Source organism: Triturus cristatus, chromosome 1_1 (assembly GCF_964204655.1).
Source record: "Triturus cristatus chromosome 1_1, aTriCri1.1, whole genome shotgun sequence".
NCBI lineage: Eukaryota > Metazoa > Chordata > Amphibia > Caudata > Salamandridae > Triturus > Triturus cristatus.
This window is the reverse complement of record NC_140579.1, coordinates 604,646,084-604,664,021: the sequence shown is the minus strand read 5'-3', so window position 1 is coordinate 604,664,021 and position 17,938 is coordinate 604,646,084.

Here is a 17,938-nt window from a genome sequence, read left to right as displayed (position 1 = left end):
CAGAGTTTCAATCTATTCAACTTTTCTGATAATAAGTGACAAGGAGTTGACCAATTTACAAGTAAAATACAAGCCTGTTTGGCCCAGTCAGGAGCACCCACAAAAATCATAAGCCAAGGGAGGTGCCTGGGCACCCGTGGTTGGCACAAACTTTGACTGTGAAGTTCAGAAATCTATTTTTCTTCCAGTAAACAGTTTTTACAAGCATTTACTAGCAATTGTTATTGCCTAAATCACTACAGCCAGAAACCGACTGAATTGTCTTGGAGAAGACCAATTAGGCATCAATATTGTGCAAGTCTGAACTGATGCAAAAGGTGAATTGCATAAGAATTGATGAAAGCCAGAAATAAAGGATGCAGAGATTTTGTCTCAAGTGCATGTGAGTGATTAATCATTCATTAAAATATCTCCGGATGGGCACATTATCCACCGATGAATGAAAGTCTAGAGCCCACTGATACAAAGATTTGTTTTGGCTTTTCAAACTGAGAGTTCTACCTCCGTTCACAATGTTTTACATAGAAGTCTCTGGTTCACAGATTACATCAAAATCAGTGGCCAAGGAATACGCTAAAGGTTCTTGATATCATGCTTTGGCATATGGTAAGCTTACATAAAGATAGATTGGAATCTTTAATTTTTTGTCTGGTAGAAAATATAGTAGTAATACCACAAGCCCGGAATAGTCTTGACGGCTCATAATACTACTCTCAATAGAGCTTGTATGACACCAGTAAGCTCACACAGCCGAATTTAAAATATAAACAATAGCATAGTATGTAAAAACTGATTTGGGGCTTATGGTAGCAACCATTAATGCTAGGCACTTCAGATTTCCGGTCTGGCGTAAGGCAAGACCTTTAGTTTTTCCAAAATAATAAACATAATTTAGACATATACTTGGCATTCAGCCAGCCTCCAGCAGCCATTAATGGTTTTGGCCCAATTGCATGTGATAGCTGGCATGGTTATTTTTCACAGCCCAGCTCACTTGTTATCCAGCCTGCACCCTAAGGCCTAGGCCTGTCCTTTGATGTGGTTCAGAGCCAGGTTCTGAGACTTGGACAGAAGCACTTGGCGTGCTTATATAGGGCTACCCTCCATGTGCTGGGTTGACAAAATTAGGCAATGGTGGCAGCGTAAGACTGACATAAGTTTTGTGCTTTTCTGCTTGTGTACTACCCATTGCATTTCATATAGTCATATATTTATTTATTTAAGTCCACGGTTTTCATTTATAAATGCACAGCATTTAGTATTGTTTGTGTATGGACACTATACAACATTTGCTTTATAGGTGTTTGATAGAGCATCAATTATTTATATATGGGGGGGAGGAGCCTAGCGCTTGACCAAGATGGCCGCGTGAGCTTAGAGCTCCCGAGACCCTCGCGCCCTCCGTCGACTATCCTGTCTCTAATCCTGATGGTATGCATGGCACCGTGTTGCTGAGTTGTCAGGGAGGCGATTGATGCTACCCGCGGTCGGATCGCCCATCGGGAACCGGACTTACGACTGGCGGAAGATTGCGGCCTAACTCCCGGGGATGCCAGGGGCTAGAGTTGGCAGGATGCCCGACTCCTAGTTGATCAACAACGGCCTGGCGAGGTGTGAACTGTCGGACGGAGGTCCTCGCACTTTCACTTTCGATTTCGTTCCCTTTGTCTGCCCGGACACTGTAGAGCTCTGGGTGGCTTTATTACCCCAAGGACGCTCGGCGGGCTGCTCACTCCTTATCCCTCTCTCTGAGAGGGAACAGTCTTAACTGCACTGGACTGCCCGGAGTCCATTATGTCGGGCAAAGCAGAAGGGGATCGGCTGAAGACTAAGTCCACCAGGCGGGGAACGTATTCCCAAGTCAACAGTATGGACCGCTACGCCCTCCTGAAAGCATCGCCGAGTGGATCGAGCCAGGCGCCGGATGCCCAGAAGGAGGACTCGCCTGGGACACCGGAGCTCTCCCTACAGGATGTCATGGGCGCGCTCGACGGGATGCAGACCTCGATGGGGAGACAGTTCGAGGCCCTGGCGCATAAGGTGGATGCCATCCTGGTGGATGTCAATCTGATCCGCTCGGACCTGGGCAAGACGAACGAGCGCGTTAAGAACCTGGACCACAAGACCACGGGCCTCACTGATGATGTTGCGGATCTGCAGACCGAGGTTCGGAAGCTGAGGGCCGAGAGTGACCTCGCCGCCCGCCGGCTGGAGGACTTCGAGAGCCGGGCCAGGCGCAACAATGTGCGCGTCATCGGGGTCCCGGAGTCCTCGGATGAGGCTTCGGCGGACCTGCTTGTGGAGGATTTGGTCCTCAATCATCTGAAGCCTAAGGGCCTTGGAAAGTTTTTTGCGGTGGAAAGGGCCCATAGGGTGCCGGGCGGGCGGCCTAAGGCGGGTGCCCCGCCGCAGCCGATTGTCGCCCGGCTCTTTCATTTTCGAGATCGGGACGCTATCCTGCAAGCTTCGAGGGTGACGGGCCCAGTCCCCTTCCAGAATGCGTCGGTGAATTTTTATCCGGACTTCACCCAGCAGGTGCAGAGACAGAGACAGAGCTTCCTGGGGGTGAAGCGGAGACTTCGGGAACTGGATCTGAAGTATGCCATGCTTTTCCCTGCCAGACTACGGGTGGTGCATGAAGATCGTACATTCTTTTTTGACTCTCCTGTTATGGCCGACGAATGGCTGGACGCTATGCCCCGGCGACGGACGGGGGATGACACAGCCGAGCATGGAGACAGTGGCCGGGATGGACAGGGCTGAGATCTCAGAGCCGGCCTGACTTGATTTGGCCATACTTGAAGATTCTAACAGAGTGCAGTAACTGTGGAGGGTTGCGGGAGGACGAGGGGTGCTCTTTTCCTCCCTTAGGGTACTTTTTGTAGAATTTTTGTTTTTGTAGGGCGACAGGCACACTGCAAGTTGGGGGGGCTTTGTAAGCTGCAGCAGGGGTGCAGGGTGGGGGGAGTTTTGGGGATTTTGAGTTTGTTGTTGGGGGGTTTATTTACGCAAGGCATGATGATTATCCTCAGGGCTGTTCCATGGTGGCTCCTCGGGTGTGGGATGGGCCTCTTTCCGTTTGAGGATGGGGGGTAGGGGCTTAAGTGTTATAAGCTGGAATGTTAATGGTTTGGGGGATCGCATCAAGAGGGGGATTGTTTTGCAATTTTTGAAACGCTCAATGCCAGATGTTGTCCTGCTGCAGGAGACGCATCTCATAGGTAATATGTGCTATGCCTTGAATAGGAAGGGGTATAAATTCATTGCACACTCGGGATTCTCTTCTGGGTCCAGGGGTGCGGGCATCCTTGTTAGAGCATCGTTGCCTTTTGAGGTGGACTCCACCATTGTTGACGATAGGGGGAGGTTTGTGGCGGTGGCGGGGCGGTGGGAAGGAAGGACTTTGGTTTTGGTTTCGGTTTATGTCCCGCCGGCCCTGCAGGCCTCCACACTTGCTGAACTGGGCAGGGCTTTGCTGACTCTCCCGGGGGGAATGCTGGTAGTGGGAGGGGATTTCAACGCTGTGGGCTCCGGACTGTTGGATAGATACCCGCCCAGGGACACAGGGGGGGGCTCAGAAATGGCTTCCAGACTTCCTGGATACGTTTGGTCTGATAGACTGCTGGAGGCTCCGGCACCCCACACAGAGTCAATACACGTTTCACTCCGGGGCGCATGGTAGCCTCTCCAGGATTGATTACCTGCTCACTCTGGCCGCACATGCCTCGTTGATATCCGAGGCGAGGCACATGGCACGCGGTATCTCTGACCACTCGCCAGTGTGTATCCGGCTGGATCTAGGTCGGGAGGGAGGAGGGAGGGTGGCCCCCATCAACCCATGGTATTTCCGAGACCCCAAGATGCGCAGCGCCCTGGTAAAGAAGGTGGATAATTACTTTAAGGACAATCTGGGAACCGTGGACTCGGCGGTGTCGTTGTGGGAAGCCTTTAAGACCGTGCTTCGGGGGGAAGCCCTCTCCCTGGTGGTGGCTGCCAAGAATCGGAGGGATGGCGAGGTGCGGAAAGTGGAGGAGGAGATCGCGGCCCTTGAGGGGGCTATGGAGGAGGAGGTTACAGAGTCCTCAGTGCATGAGCTTTGCTTGAAGCAGGCGGAGTATAGGGACCTGGTTACGAACGCCGCTAAGACCCTCAGTAGGGAACAACAGGGCCGCCTGTATGACGTTGGTGATAAGGCAGGGAAACTCCTGGCGTGGTTGGACAGGAAAGAACGGGTCAATAGAGTGGTGCCAGAGTTGACGGGAGAGTGGGGAGAGGCGATTGTGGAACCTGAGGGGATTGTGAAGTGTTTCGCCGAGTATTTTCGTAGGGTTTATACCTCTGTGTCGGACAGGCCGCCCGAGGACTCGTCTGAGCTCCTCCGTGATATCGAGTTGCCCTGCCTCTCTGACATAGATAGGGATGATTTGGATGGTGACATAACGGTTGACGAGGTGGCGGGGGCGATTCGCGCGTTAAACTCGGGTAAGGCCTCTGGACCGAATGGACTGCCGATCGACCTGTATAAACTGTTCCCGGATAGGGTCGCCCCTCACCTGCGCGCCATGTTTTTGGAGGCGCGGGGGGATGGGATCCTTCCGTTGGATCAGCGGCTGGCGTCGATCGTGGTAATACATAAAGAGGGTAAACCCCGAGATAGGTGCGCCTCCTACCGGCCCATTTCACTCCTCAACGCTGAGCCGAAAATTCTGGCCAAACTCCTGGCTATCCGTTTGAGTAGGGTGCTTGGCGATTTGGTCCACCCGGATCAATCTGGCTTCATCCCGCACCGAAACACAGCATTAAACCTTAGGCGTCTTCATGGCGTCATCGCCAGGGCGGGCACGCTGCGTGAACCGGCTATTGTGGCATCTCTTGATGCCACGATGGCCTTTGACACGGTGGAGTGGGCATACTTATGGGCCGTGCTGGCCAAGTTTGGTTTCGGTCGCGGTTTTGTGAGTTGGGTTCGGTTGCTGTACGAGGGGCCACTAGCGAATGTTGTGGTGAATGGTCGGGCATCTACTCCGTTTCAGCTTGGTAGGGGTACTCGGCAGGGTTGCCCCCTGTCGCCTCTGTTGTTCGCCCTCGCCCTTGAACCGTTGGCTGCGTGGATACGTTGGCACCCGGATATACGGGGCCTTCGGTGGTCGCCTGATCACGAGGACCGTATTTCGCTTTATGCCGATGATATCCTACTGTATCTTGCCTCACCTAAGAAGTCACTTATAGTGGTCTGTGACGTACTCGCATCGTTCGGTAGGAACTCGGGGCTTGTGATTAATTGGGGCAAATCGTACTTGTACGTTCTTAGTGGAGAGGTCCCACCGATCCCTAGAACATGTTCGATACAGGTTGCCCAGCAGGGTTTCGTGTATTTGGGGATTTTTATATCCATGGATCCTGCTGTGCGCTATGAGAGGAATCTGCTCCCCCCCTTGGCGCGCTTGAGGCAAGATGTTGAAGGTTGGCGGAGGCTGCCGCTCTCCCTTGTTGGGCGTGCGGCCCTGTTCAAAATGATGTCTCTTCCCCGCTTCCTCTATGCCCTCCAGAACACCTTGGACTGGGTACCGGCCAAATACTTTCGGGAGGTCGAAGGCCTCCAACGGACGTTGCTGTGGGATGGGCGGCCGCGAATAGCTATTTCAAAGTTGACGCTCCCATGGTACGATGGGGGCATTGCGCTTCCAGACATCCGACGGTACTATTGGGCCACGCAGCTGAGCGCGATCAACCATGGGTTTTACGGCCCTGCCCTCAGCCCTGGGTATGCCCTGGATAGGTGGCTGCTTCGTGGCGGCAACTACTACAGGGCGTTGTATTCGCGGTCCTTAGACTCGTCCCTCACGGGGCCCACAGGTGTGGCGGTGCGTGTATGGAAGATGGCGACTGATTCGTTGGGCTGGAAGGATAGGCTCACCCTCGCTACCCCATTGTTTGAATCGGAGCGATTGGGAAGACTCTGGCATACGAAGGGCTTTGATAAGTGGGACCTGATAGGTATATCCAAGGTGGGAGATGTGCTGCATAAGGGGAGGGTGAAGTCCTTCGAGGAGTTGCAGACTGAGTATGAGCTAGGGCCCTCAGAGTATTTCAGGTATATCCAGCTGCGTCACGCCCTCCGATCAGTCCTCGTGGAATGTGAGAAGGTGCCGGAGTCCTCTCCCCTTGAGGACCGAGTCCTTGATGGTCATATGCCCGAGAGCACGATCTCGCTCATATATAAGAAGTTGATTAACGTCCGGGCAGATATGCTTTTGGGGCTGAGAGAACAGTGGACTAGGGATGGCCTTGAGTTGGATAATGAGGACTGGCAGTCAGCGGTTTCTTCTCCCAAGGAGGTTGCGATCCCGTCGCGTCTGCGGCTGGTGCAGCTTAAAATACTGCACCGGGTGTATGTGACGGGGCCAAGGCTGGTCCACATGGGATTCTCGGAGGACGGCCTGTGCAGAAGGGGATGTGGTATGGTGGGTACTTTCCTGCACATCATTTGGGAATGTGGTGTCATTGTGGAGTTCTGGAGGAGAGTCCATGCAGTTATGGGGGAGGTGACGGGCACTGCGGTACAGCCGGAGGCGCGGTGTTGCCTCCTGAACGTCTGGGGGCCCACTGACCTCGATGAGGCGCAGACCCAATGGGTGACTCTGGGTAACATGGTAGCTAAAAGGGATATCGCGCGATTGTGGGGCTCCTCGGGACCCCCTACACTGACCGCGTGGAAGGAGAACATGGACTGGAGCATGTTTAGGGAGAAGACGGTCTACTGCTCTAGAGGTCGCCCCCGGAAGTGGCACGCCATCTGGGGGCGGTGGAACCAATACAGGGGGGGGAATATGTCTTGCCCCGGATCTGGAACCTCCTGAGGAACAGCTTTCCCCCTGACCTACTTTCCAGCACAGTTTGGTTTTAGGAACCATTTTGGGCCTCTGCTGTCCCCCTTCTTCCTCCGTACACAGTCTTGTAACTAGTAGATGAGTGGGGTCCGGCCTCCCCTGGGGGCTTTCGCCATGGGCTTTCAATGTTCTGCCTTGCTGGGGTTTGTTGTGAGTTTTTTCTGTGTTTATTTAAAATTGGACCTTTGCATTACTCTTTCAACTGTATTGGGGACACATCACTGTATCTAACCCTTAATGCTGCCGAACCTTCGGGCTGTCGGCTGAATAGCTGTGTCCTGAATTTTGAAGTAAAGGTTTTCAAAAAAACAAAAAATTATTTATATATGTATTTATATGATGTATAATATTTTATAAAATTACGGTCTAACCTTTTTGTAATAATCAGAAAAGGGTATGTAAACCTGATACAGACAAGTATTAGGCAGACAGGAAAATCTTCAGCTTCCTGGGAGACTTGGTTCTTGCTAACAGAGCTGTTAACATCCTTAGTAAAGACTACAGGCAGGCATCTCTGAGCCAACTTTTCCTTTTTGGCTTGCAGGAAATGCCACAACTAAAACACAGGAAGAGAGCAACTTTATCAAAGTGCAGAACAGCAGGTCTGTGTTTGGATAAAGTATGCAGGTTGAGGACCACGTCAAGAAACTCAGATAACCCCAGTACAGAGATCTGGGCCTAAATCCATCGTTTTTTTGCTCATCATGCCATTCCTGTTTGGACCCAGCCATATGCAAATCAGTCTTGACCCTCTGCCGAATGGAAACAGTCCAGCCCGAACTGCCAGGCCAGGTCCTCCCTGGACTGGAAACAAGCATCCTAGGACCGGTTTCGGGGTTTCACCCCTCTTCAGCCAGGATAGCTTGATTCCAGTGGCATGGAGAGCACGGGACTCACGTCTGAGCATATCCGTCCCACTCAGGGTGACAAATGCAAAAAGAACTATTGATGGACAGAATGCAGAACAATGTCATTCATTCACCCCAGTACAGAGATCTTGGCCTAAATCCATCGTTTTTTTGCTCACCATGCCATTCCAGTTTGGGCCCAGCCATATGCAAATCGGTCTTGACCCTGTGCCCAATGGGAACAGTCCAACCCGAACTGCCAGGCCAGGTCCTCCCTGGACTGGAAACATGCATCCTAGTACCGGTTTCGGGGTTTCACCCCTCTTCAGCCAGGATAGCTTGATTCCAGTGGCATGGAAAGCACGGGACTCACGTCTGAGCATACCCGTCCCACTCGGGGTGACAAATGTAAAAATAACTATTGATGGACAGAATGCAGAACAATGTCATACATTCACCCCAGTACAGAGATCTGGGCCTAAATCCATCGTTTTTTTGCACACCATACCATTCCAGTTTGAACCCAGCCATATGCAAATCAGTCTTGACCCTGTGCCCAATGGGAACAGTCCAGCCCGAACTGCCAGGCCAGGTCCTACCTCGATTGGAAACAAGCATCCTAGGACCGGTTTCGGGGTTTCACCCCTCTTCAGCCAGGATAGCTTGATTCCAGTGGCATGGAGAGCATGGGACTCACGTCTGAGCATACCCGTCTCACTCGGGGTGACAAATGCAAAAAGAACTATTGATGGACAGAATGCAGAACAATGTCATACATTCACCCCAGTACAGAGATCTGGGCCTAAATCCATGTTTTTTTTGCTCACCATGCCATTCCAGTTTGGACCCAGCCATATGCAAATCAGCCTTTACCCTGTGCCCAATGGGAACAGTCCAGCCCGAACTGCCAGGCCAGGTCCTCCCTGGACTGGAAACAAGCATCCTAGGACCAGTTTCGGGGTTTCACCCCTCTTCAGCCAGGATAGCTTGATTTCAGTGGCATGGAGAGTACGGGACTCACGTCTGAGCATACCCGTCCCACTCGGGGTGACAAATGCAAAAATAACTATTGATGGACAGAATGCAGAACAATGTCTTACATTCACCCCAGTACAGAGATCTGGGCCTAAATCCATCGTTTTTTTGCTCACCATGCCATTCCAGTATGGACCCAGCCATATGCAAATTATTCTTGACCCAGTGCCCAATTGGAACAGTCCAGCCCGAGCTGCCAGGCCAGGTCCTCCCTGGACTGGAAACAAGCATCCTAGGACCGGTTTCGGGGTTTCACCCCTCTTCAGCCAGGATAGCTTGATTCCAGTGGCATGGACAGCACGGGACTCACGTCTGAGCATACCCGTCCCACTCGGGGTGACGAATGCAAAAAGAACTATGGATGGACTGAATGCAGAACAATGTCATACATTCACCCCAGTACAGAGATCTGGGCCTAAATCCATCGTTTTTTTGCTCACCATGCCATTCCAGTTTGGACACAGCCAGATGCAAACCAGTCTTGACCCTGTGCAGAATGGAAACAGTCCAGCCCGAACTGCCAGGCCAGGTCCTCCCTGGACTGGAAACAAGCATCCTAGGACCGGTTTTGGGGTTTCACCCCTCTTCAGCCAGGATAGCTTGATTCCTGTGGCATGGCGAGCACGGGACTCACGTCTGAGCATACCCGTCCCACTCGGGTTGACAAATGCAAAAAGAACTATTGATGGACAGAATGCCGAACAACGTCATACATTCACCCCAGTACAGAGATCTGGGCTTAAATCCATCGTTTTTTTGCTCACCATGCCATTCCAGTTTGGACCCAGCCATATGCAAATCAGTCTTGATCCTGTGCCCAATGGAAACAGTCCAGCCCGAACTGCCAGGCCAGGTCCTCCCTGGACTGGAAACAAGCATCCTAGGACTGGTTTCGGGGTTTCACCCCTCTTCAGCCAGGATAGCTTGATTCCAGTGGCATGGAGAGCACGGGACTCACGTCTGAGCATACCCGTCCCACTTGAGGTGACAAATGCAAAAATAACTATTGATGGACAGAATGCAGAACAATGTCTTACATTCACCCCAGTACAGAGATCTGGGCCTAAATCCATTGTTTTTTTGCTCACCATGCCATTCCAGTTTGGACCCAGCCATATGCAAATTATTCTTGCCCCAGTGCCCAATTGGAACAGTCCAGCCCGAGCTGCCAGGCCAGGTCCTCCCTGGACTGGAAACAAGCATCCTAGGACCGGTTTCGGGGTTTCACCCCTCTTCAGCCAGGATAGCTTGATTCCAGTGGCATGGAGAGCACGGGACTCACGTCTGAGCATACCCGTCCCACTCGGGGTGACGAATGCAAAAAGAACTATGGATGGACAGAATGCAGAACAATGTCATACATTCACCCCAGTACAGAGATCTGAGCCTAAATCCATCGTTTTTTTGCTCACCATGCCATTCCAGTTTGGACCCAGCCATATGCAAATCAGTCTTGACCCTGTGCCGAATGGAAACAGTCCAGCCCGAACTGCCAGGCCAGGTCCTCCCTGGACTGGAAACAAGCGTCCTAGGACCGGTTTTGGGGTTTCACCCCTCTTCAGCCAGGATAGCTTGATTCAAGTGGCATGGAGAGCACGGGACTCACCTCTGAGCATACCCGTCCCACTCGGGGTGACAAATGCAAAAAGAACTATTGATGGACAGAATGCCGAACAATGTCATACATTCACCCCAGTACAGAGATCTGGGCTTAAATCCGTCGTTTTTTTGCTCACCATGCCATTCCAGTTTGGACCCAGCCATATGCAAATCAGTCTTGACCCTGTGCCGAATGGAAACAGTCCAGCCCAAACTGCCAGGCCAGGTCCTCCCTGGACTGGAAACAAGCATTCTAGGACCGGTTTCGGGGTTTCACCCCTCTTCAGCCAGGATAGCTTGATTCCAGTAGCATGGAGAGCACGGGACTCACGTCTGAGCATACCCGTCCCACTCGGGGTGCCAAATGTAAAAAGAACTATTGATGGACAGAATGCAGAACAATGTCATACATTCACCCCAGTACAGAGATCTGGCCCTAAATCCATCGTTTTTTTGCTCACCATGCCATTCCAGTTTGAACCCAGCAATATGCAAATCAGTCTTGACCCTGTGCCCAATGGAAACAGTCCAGCCCGAACTGCCAGGCCAGATCCTCCCTGGACTGGAAACAAGCATCCTAGGACCGGTTTCGGGGTTTCACCCCTCTTCAGCCAGGATAGCTTGATTCCAGTGGCATGGAGAGCACGGGACTCACGTCTGAGCATATCCGTCCCACTCAGGGTGACAAATGCAAAAAGAACTATTGATGGACAGAATGCAGAACAATGTCATTCATTCACCCCAGTACAGAGATCTTGGCCTAAATCCATCGTTTTTTTGCTCACCATGCCCTTCCAGTTTGGGCCCAGCCATATGCAAATCGGTCTTGACCCTGTGCCCAATGGGAACAGTCCAACCCGAACTGCCAGGCCAGGTCCTCCCTGGACTGGAAACATGCATCCTAGTACCGGTTTCGGGGTTTCACCCCTCTTCAGCCAGGATAGCTTGATTCCAGTGGCATGGAAAGCACGGGACTCACGTCTGAGCATACCCGTCCCACTCGGGGTGACAAATGTAAAAATAACTATTGATGGACAGAATGCAGAACAATGTCATACATTCACCCCAGTACAGAGATCTGGGCCTAAATCCATCGTTTTTTTGCACACCATACCATTCCAGTTTGAACCCAGCCATATGCAAATCAGTCTTGACCCTGTGCCCAATGGGAACAGTCCAGCCCGAACTGCCAGGCCAGGTCCTACCTCGATTGGAAACAAGCATCCTAGGACCGGTTTCGGGGTTTCACCCCTCTTCAGCCAGGATAGCTTGATTCCAGTGGCATGGAGAGCATGGGACTCACGTCTGAGCATACCCGTCTCACTCGGGGTGACAAATGCAAAAAGAACTATTGATGGACAGAATGCAGAACAATGTCATACATTCACCCCAGTACAGAGATCTGGGCCTAAATCCATGTTTTTTTTGCTCACCATGCCATTCCAGTTTGGACCCAGCCATATGCAAATCAGCCTTTACCCTGTGCCCAATGGGAACAGTCCAGCCCGAACTGCCAGGCCAGGTCCTCCCTGGACTGGAAACAAGCATCCTAGGACCAGTTTCGGGGTTTCACCCCTCTTCAGCCAGGATAGCTTGATTTCAGTGGCATGGAGAGTACGGGACTCACGTCTGAGCATACCCGTCCCACTCGGGGTGACAAATGCAAAAATAACTATTGATGGACAGAATGCAGAACAATGTCTTACATTCACCCCAGTACAGAGATCTGGGCCTAAATCCATCGTTTTTTTGCTCACCATGCCATTCCAGTATGGACCCAGCCATATGCAAATTATTCTTGACCCAGTGCCCAATTGGAACAGTCCAGCCCGAGCTGCCAGGCCAGGTCCTCCCTGGACTGGAAACAAGCATCCTAGGACCGGTTTCGGGGTTTCACCCCTCTTCAGCCAGGATAGCTTGATTCCAGTGGCATGGACAGCACGGGACTCACGTCTGAGCATACCCGTCCCACTCGGGGTGACGAATGCAAAAAGAACTATGGATGGACTGAATGCAGAACAATGTCATACATTCACCCCAGTACAGAGATCTGGGCCTAAATCCATCGTTTTTTTGCTCACCATGCCATTCCAGTTTGGACCCAGCCAGATGCAAATCAGTCTTGACCCTGTGCAGAATGGAAACAGTCCAGCCCGAACTGCCAGGCCAGGTCCTCCCTGGACTGGAAACAAGCATCCTAGGACCGGTTTTGGGGTTTCACCCCTCTTCAGCCAGGATAGCTTGATTCCTGTGGCATGGCGAGCACGGGACTCACGTCTGAGCATACCCGTCCCACTCGGGTTGACAAATGCAAAAAGAACTATTGATGGACAGAATGCCGAACAACGTCATACATTCACCCCAGTACAGAGATCTGGGCTTAAATCCATCGTTTTTTTGCTCACCATGCCATTCCAGTTTGGACCCAGCCATATGCAAATCAGTCTTGACCCTGTGCCCAATGGAAACAGTCCAGCCCGAACTGCCAGGCCAGGTCCTTCCTGGACTGGAAACAGGCATCCTAGGACTGGTTTCGGGGTTTCACCCCTCTTCAGCCAGGATAGCTTGATTCCAGTGGCATGGAGAGCACGGGACTCACGTCTGAGCATACCCGTCCCACTTGAGGTGACAAATGCAAAAATAACTATTGATGGACAGAATGCAGAACAATGTCTTACATTCACCCCAGTACAGAGATCTGGGCCTAAATCCATTGTTTTTTTGCTCACCATGCCATTCCCGTTTGGACCCAGCCATATGCAAATTATTCTTGCCCCAGTGCCCAATTGGAACAGTCCAGCCCGAGCTGCCAGGCCAGGTCCTCCCTGGACTGGAAACAAGCATCCTAGGACCGGTTTTGGGGTTTCACCCCTCTTCAGCCAGGATAGCTTGATTCCAGTGGCATGGAGAGCACAGGACTCACGTCTGAGCATACCCGTCCCACTCGGGGTGACGAATGCAAAAAGAACTATGGATGGACAGAATGCAGAACAATGTCATACATTCACCCCAGTACAGAGATCTGAGCCTAAATCCATCGTTTTTTTGCTCACCATGCCATTCCAGTTTGGACCCAGCCATATGCAAATCAGTCTTGACCCTGTGCCGAATGGAAACAGTCCAGCCCGAACTGCCAGGCCAGGTCCTCCCTGGACTGGAAACAAGCGTCCTAGGACCGGTTTTGGGGTTTCACCCCTCTTCAGCCAGGATAGCTTGATTCAAGTGGCATGGAGAGCACGGGACTCACCTCTGAGCATACCCGTCCCACTCGGGGTGACAAATGCAAAAAGAACTATTGATGGGCAGAATGCCGAACAATGTCATACATTCACCCCAGTACAGAGATCTGGGCTTAAATCCATTGTTTTTTTGCTCACCATGCCATTCCAGTTTGGACCCAGCCATATGCAAATCAGTCTTGACCCTGTGCCGAATGGAAACAGTCCAGCCCAAACTGCCAGGCCAGGTCCTCCCTGGACTGGAAACAAGCATTCTAGGACCGGTTTCGGGGTTTCACCCCTCTTCAGCCAGGATAGCTTGATTCCAGTAGCATGGAGAGCACGGGACTCACGTCTGAGCATACCCGTCCCACTCGGGGTGCCAAATGTAAAAAGAACTATTGATGGACAGAATGCAGAACAATGTCATACATTCACCCCAGTACAGAGATCTGGCCCTAAATCCATCGTTTTTTTGCTCACCATGCCATTCCAGTTTGAACCCAGCAATATGCAAATCAGTCTTGACCCTGTGCCCAATGGAAACAGTCCAGCCCGAACTGCCAGGCCAGTTCCTCCCTGGACTGGAAACAAGCATCTTAGGACCGGTTTCGGGGTTTCACCCATCTTCAGCCAGGATAGCTTGATTCCAGTGGCATGGAGAGCACGGGACTCACGTCTGAGCATACCCGTCCCACTCGGGGTGACAAATGCAAAAAGAACTATTGATGGACAGAATGCAGAACAATGTCATACATTCACCCCAGTACAGAGATCTGGGCCTAAATGCATGTGTTTTTTTACTCACCATGCCGTTCCAGTTTGGACCCAGCCATATGCAAATCAGTCTATACCCTGTGACCAATGGGAACAGTCCAGCCCGAGCTGCCAGGCCAGGTCATCCCTGGACTGGAAAAAAGCATCCTAGGACCTGTTTTGGGGTTTCACCCCTCTTCAGCCAGGATAGCTTGATTCCAGTGGCATGGAGAGCACGCGACTCACGTCTGAGCATACCCGTCCCACTCGGGGTGACAAATGCAAAAAGAACTATTGATGGACAGAATGCAGAACAAAGTCTTACATTCACCCCAGTACAGAGATCTGGGCCTAAATCCATCGTTTTTTTGCTCAACATGCCATTCCAGTTTGGACCCAGTCATATGCAAATCAGTCTTGATTAGGTGCCCAATGGGAACAGTCCAGCCCAAACTGCCAGGCCAGTTCCTCCCTGGACTGGAAACAAGCATCCTAGGACCGGTTTCGGAGTTTCACCCCTCTTCAGCCAGAATAGCTTGATTCCAGTGGCATGGAGAGCACGGGACTCACGTCTGAGCATACCCGTCCCACTCGGGGTGACAAATGCAAAAAGAACTATTGATGGACAGAATGCAGAACAATGTCATACATTCACCCCAGTACAGAGATCTGGGCCTAAATCCATCGTTTTTTTGCTCACCATGCCATTCCAGTTTGGATCCAGCCATATGCAAATCAGTCTTGACCCTGTGCCCAATGGGAATACTCCAGCCCGAACTGCCAGGCCAGGTTCTCCCTGGACTGGAAACAAGCATCCTAGGACCGGTTTCGGGGTTTCACTCCTCTTCAGCCAGGATAGCTTGATTCCAGTGGCATGGAGAGCACGGGACTCACGTCTGAGCATACCCGTCCCACTCGGGGTGACGAATGCAAAAAGAACTATGGATTGGCAGAATGCAGAACAATGTCATACATTCACCCCAGTACAGAGATCTGGGCCTAAATCCATCGTTTTTTTGCTCACCATGCCATTCCAGTTTGGACCCAGCCATATGCAAATCAGTCTTGACCCTGTGCCGAATGGAAACAGTCCAGCCCGAACTGCCAGGCCAGGTCCTCCCTGGACTGGAAACAAGCATCCTAGGTCCGGTTTCGGGGTTTCACCCCTCTTCAGCCAGGATAGCTTGATTCCAGTGGCATGGAGAGCACGGGACTCACGTCTGAGCATACCCGTCCCACTCAAGGTGACAAATGCAAAAAGAACTATTGATGGACAGAATGCCGAACAATGTCATACATTCACCCCAGTACAGAGATCTGGGCTTAAATCCATCATTTTTTTGCTCACCATGCCATTCCAGTTTGGACCCAGCCATATGCAAATCAGTCTATACCCTGTGACCAATGGGAACAGTCCAGCCCGAGCTGCCAGGCCAGGTCATCCCTGGACTGGAAAAAAGCATCCTAGGACCTGTTTTGGGGTTTCACCCCTCTTCAGCCAGGATAGCTTGATTCCAGTGGCATGGAGAGCACGCGACTCACGTCTGAGCATACCCGTCCCACTCGGGGTGACAAATGCAAAAAGAACTATTGATGGACAGAATGCAGAACAAAGTCTTACATTCACCCCAGTACAGAGATCTGGGCCTAAATCCATCGTTTTTTTGCTCAACATGCCATTCCAGTTTGGACCCAGTCATATGCAAATCAGTCTTGATTCTGTGCCCAATGGGAACAGTCCAGCCCAAACTGCCAGGCCAGTTCCTCCCTGGACTGGAAACAAGCATCCTAGGACCGGTTTCGGAGTTTCACCCCTCTTCAGCCAGAATAGCTTGATTCCAGTGGCATGGAGAGCACGGGATTCACGTCTGAGCATACCCGTCCCACTCGGGGTGACAAATACAAAAAGAACTATTGATGGACAGAATGCAGAACAATGTCATACATTCACCCCAGTACAGAGATCTGGGCCTAAATCCATCGTTTTTTTGCTCACCATGCCATTCCAGTTTGGATCCAGCCATATGCAAATCAGTCTTGACCCTGTGCCCAATGGGAATACTCCAGCCCGAACTGCCAGGCCAGGTCCTCCCTGGACTGGAAACAAGCATCCTAGGACCGGTTTCGGGGTTTCACTCCTCTTCAGCCAGGATAGCTTGATTCCAGTGGCATGGAGAGCACGGGACTCACGTCTGAGCATACCCGTCCCACTCGGGGTGACAAATGCAAAAAGAACTATTGATGGACAGAATGCCGAACAATGTCATACTTTCACCCCAGTACAGAGATCTGGGCCTAAATCCCTCGTTTTTTTGCTCACCATGCCATTCCAGTTTGGACCCAGCCATATGCAAATCAGTCTTGACCCTGTGCCGAATGGAAACAGTCCAGCCCGAACTGCCAGGCCAGGTCCTCCCTGGACTGGAAACAAGCATCCTAGGTCCGGTTTCGGGGTTTCACCCCTCTTCAGCCAGGATAGCTTGATTCCAGTGGCATGGAGAGCACGGGACTCACGTCTGGGCATACCCGTCCCACTCAAGGTGACAAATGCAAAAAGAACTATTGATGGACAGAATGCCGAACAATGTCATACATTCACCCCAGTACAGAGATCTGGGCTTAAATCCATCATTTTTTTGCTCACCATGCCATTCCAGTTTGGACCCAGCCATATGCAAATCAGTCTATACCCTGTGACCAATGGGAACAGTCCAGCCCGAGCTGCCAGGCCAGGTCATCCCTGGACTGGAAAAAAGCATCCTAGGACCTGTTTTGGGGTTTCACCCCTCTTCAGCCAGGATAGCTTGATTCCAGTGGCATGGAGAGCACGCGACTCACGTCTGAGCATACCCGTCCCACTCGGGGTGACAAATGCAAAAAGAACTATTGATGGACAGAATGCAGAACAAAGTCTTACATTCACCCCAGTACAGAGATCTGGGCCTAAATCCATCGTTTTTTTGCTCAACATGCCATTCCAGTTTGGACCCAGTCATATGCAAATCAGTCTTGATTCTGTGCCCAATGGGAACAGTCCAGCCCAAACTGCCAGGCCAGTTCCTCCCTGGACTGGAAACAAGCATCCTAGGACCGGTTTCGGAGTTTCACCCCTCTTCAGCCAGAATAGCTTGATTCCAGTGGCATGGAGAGCACGGGACTCACGTCTGAGCATACCCGTCCCACTCGGGGTGACAAATGCAAAAAGAACTATTGATGGACAGAATGCAGAACAATGTCATACATTCACCCCAGTACAGAGATCTGGGCCTAAATCCATCGTTTTTTTGCTCACCATGCCATTCCAGTTTGGATCCAGCCATATGCAAATCAGTCTTGACCCTGTGCCCAATGGGAATACTCCAGCCCGAACTGCCAGGCCAGGTCCTCCCTGGACTGGAAACAAGCATCCTAGGACCGGTTTCGGGGTTTCACTCCTCTTCAGCCAGGATAGCTTGATTCCAGTGGCATGGAGAGCACGGGACTCACGTCTGAGCATACCCGTCCCACTCGGGGTGACGAATGCAAAAAGAACTATGGATGGACAGAATGCAGAACAATGTCATACATTCACCCCAGTACAGAGATCTGGGCC